Source organism: Sander vitreus, chromosome 10, assembly GCF_031162955.1.
Source record: "Sander vitreus isolate 19-12246 chromosome 10, sanVit1, whole genome shotgun sequence".
Classification (NCBI taxonomy): domain Eukaryota; kingdom Metazoa; phylum Chordata; class Actinopteri; order Perciformes; family Percidae; genus Sander; species Sander vitreus.
In genome coordinates, this window is record NC_135864.1 from 26,087,317 (window position 1) to 26,091,039 (window position 3,723).

At 38.6% G+C, this 3,723-nt stretch overlaps 1 pseudogene; it reads right to left on the reverse strand.

The window, feature by feature from the left end:
* Positions 1–298: 298 nt before the first annotated feature.
* On the reverse strand, positions 299–3,258 carry LOC144524266 (uncharacterized; annotated as a pseudogene).
* Between the last annotated feature and the right edge of the window lie 465 nt (positions 3,259–3,723).

Here is a 3,723-nt window from a genome sequence, read left to right on the forward strand (position 1 = left end):
TAGTACTGTTTTACAATGGATCATTAGGAAGATGGAATTAAAGATCAAATTCACTTCACTTGTTTGTTTGTGTTTTACTAGATTTGACATGCTGTGTGGATTTTATTTATATTTGGTCATTGTAGTTTGGCCTACGTACTGAAAATAAATGAAGTGCATTTTCTTTTTTTTAACCTACAGGTCCTGTAGACAAGCCAATGTTCTCAACATGCTGCAGAACCCTAATCGGGTGTAAGGCACAGTACTTTTTGTGTACCTAGTCTACCACTGGCCTAGTTCGCGATACCCCCAACTGTATTTATCTTGCATGGCTTTCAGTAACATTGATCAGACAGAACAGTGCCTCCTGAAACACACTATGGTCATTGTTAACCACTTTTCCAAAAAGAAGAGACATGTTTGGAAACCTCTCTCCAAACAGCTGCTCAGCACGACATCGGTCTTGCTCTGATGAAAATGGGTCAGAGCCAAAGGCAGATACCCAAGTCAGGGAGGACCCCAACTCCTGCTCATACATGTGTGCTGCCTCGACAGCATTGGGCAGCAGATCTGTGGGAATTCTTGCTGGACAACAATTAGCTGCGAGTTGGTTTGGTATCCCTTTGCCTAAAATGGGCAATTATTTTTATTAGTTTTGGACAAAATTGTCAATTGTTGTAAAGCAACATACATACAAATACTAGCGTAGCCTACCTGGTATCCTATGGGCATTCCAGGACTGCACAACCCTGGCAAGTCCAATCTGACTCACTTGACATGCCAGGTTGGAGACACAAAATTTGGTTACATTATCCTGGATGTCGAGCAGCGCTTGATCCAGCAGGTGAACCGGGGCCTGTTTTAGTGGATAGTTCACCCGATTATTGACCTCTGGCCAAATTCTTTCCACACGAAGGTTCTGTTTAAACACAAAACATTTTTAAGACTGATTGGAAACACTTCAGTTAGGTTCAGGTTTAAGCAGTAGTAGACAGCATTCATTTACAAATGTCCTTTGATCTTGAATTATGTTGCAGACAGTTTGAAGTCAAGGTATTTAAGCTTTCAATTGATATATAAAACAAATTCCTGCCATTCAAGCCTGCACCTTATCCCAAGAGTTGGGACACACAGTACCATTAAGTGATGAGGTGAGAAACTGAATAATGATGCTATAGGTAAACAGCTAATTTCAGCAGTGATTGTACAAGTTAACAACATCGCAAGCAATCAAATCAGCCATTGAGTAGAAGCCTGCAGTGTGGAATAGGCTTAATGCTTACCCTTACTTCTCTTTTGGAAAAATCCAAAAGACGTGGTCCATATGGTACAGGTTTTACCAGTTGAGCAATTGAGATTCCCTGCCACAAGGTTTTTTTGTTTTTTTGAAAGGTATTGCAGGCTTGAATGGCAGGGATAGATAATTACTATCAACCATTTATTGATTTGGGATTTTAAATATTTTCACTGGAAATATATTTTGCTTAATTTCGAAAGTTACTTATTATCTGTAATCAGTAGGACAAAATTCACCCTTGAAGAAGTCGTCTGTACATAAGGTAGCCTGTTGATGTTACGTCTGTGTTGAGACAGCTTTTCTTGCATGTACAGGGTCAAGTAAAACTCCCTGCCATGATCCACTCTGATTTGGTCCCACATGCCATAGAAAATGTGTAGATTATATGGATACATATGTGGATATGATACATTCAAATTCCTATGTAGCACATACTGCTTGTAATGTAAAAATACTGACATTGTATGATAATCCCACATAGTGCTTATTATTTACTGTTACTGTTATTAACCTTGACTTGCCTGTAAACTTCCTCATAAATAATAAGGTTGTTTTTCACTGGCATTGTGATAGCAATCATCAATAGCCAAGACATGCGTCACTCCAAACATTCCCAGCTTCTCATTCTGGTCTAGGTGGAGTTTGTGGCCCATATACTCGGCGTGGTAAGGAACTGGATTCAGATTACGTGCTCCCTAAAACAAGTATAATTCAATCAATGCAAGGTGTATTAATAAGTTTTACCTTTCTTTCTCAAATATAATTAATGTCGGTGACTTACTTGGCGACGCAGCTCCTTATACGGCTGGTGTACCTCTTTGAGAATTCTTCCCACTCGAGATTCTCCTGCCCTTTACCCCCCACTGATGACAGGTATCCTGTCATGAATTTTCGGCCGTAACATGGACCCGTCTGTTAAGACAAAGAATTTGAATTAATTTAAACAATAATTCAATTTGAAATGTAACTTTTTTGTAAAAGAATTAGTCTTGGATTAGAAACTATAAGCAAGTACCAAGCTGCAAACGTTACACTGCTCCCTCAGGTTGTCTTTGTTGTGTGCAGGAGGTCTGGGATAGTAATTCAGGTCGGGATTTTGACTCCATCTCAGGCCACCCTATTTCACTAATTGTGTAGGGCAGGCTAACTGTATTTTTAATTCTACATTCCACAAAACACTCACTACAAAGGCTTAAGTATAACAGAATTGTCTATTTACCTATCAAACCCTAACCAATATTTTCAGTTTAGCCCACATTAATGTTTTAAAGACAATAGTCTATAACATTAATGTGTAGCTTAGACTACTGTAGGTTCCAGCACTGTGTGCTTAAAGCTGAACATTTTATTACTTCCGGTCAGATATTATAGCCTGTAGCACTGAAAAGAAAATTCCATCTCTGAGTGAGTGAGAAAGAACAATATTTGTAAACGTTAATTATGTTAATGTTCTTGTTCTAATGTGTAGATTTATTTTTTAAACTGTATTCACTCTTTTATAATTAATACTGTATTGATCTCCATATGATGTACGCTAAAAGTCATTGATCCCATTAACATTATGATACACCCACTATAATAAGCTACATAATTGGTGTATGGCAAAGTTAGCCTACATTTTAAAGATTGAAAAACATTTAAATCAGTGTGATCACCCTGTTGCACTGAGTATTGCTCTGATGTAATACCGCCACAGAGTGCCATGCTCACCGCGTAAGGTTAACGTTAGCCTACACACTCTTATTAGATATGTTAACGTTACTTAATAGGCTACTTGGTTAACGTAACCATGGTGGGTACTTTCTCTCCTCGTCTTGTGAGCACTTACCTTATCTATCGATGACATGATTGCCGTTTCCAGTTCTGCGTCTGACACGTCTTTTTCGTCTGAGCTGGTGTCGAACACAGAATCTTCTGACAGACATTTCCGAGCATCTTGGGACATCTATCTGATGCAGCACGGTGGAAATCTCGGCATGCATTCTACCATCCTCAAAAAGATGGCGAATTAAGTCGGAATATTCATCCAGTCCGGCCATGTCACTACTTCTTGTCTTGACCTCTTGTTTCTTTGGGGGACTCTGGTCCTAATAAAGGTCATGCATCTTGCGTCAAATAAAAATATAAAAATTGGATGAAACGGGGTGAAACGCTCGTTATTCGTTTTTTCCATTTTTCATTTGAGCACAAAATTGTAAATGGGAAAAAAGAGTTGTTATCCGTTCTTTCCTTTTGGTTTTGGAAACGAATATTGAGGAAACAAGTCATTTATTTGTTTTTTGTTTTTTTTAACGAATGGTACACGGATTCATCACATCATCACATACCCTTCACCATACCTAGAGATTGGCATGGTTTTATTTCAGTTAGCCTAATAGCTGGTTTGATTTGCATTGAGAGATGATTTTATGGAAAGTACCCCATGCCAATCTCTAGGTATGGTGAAG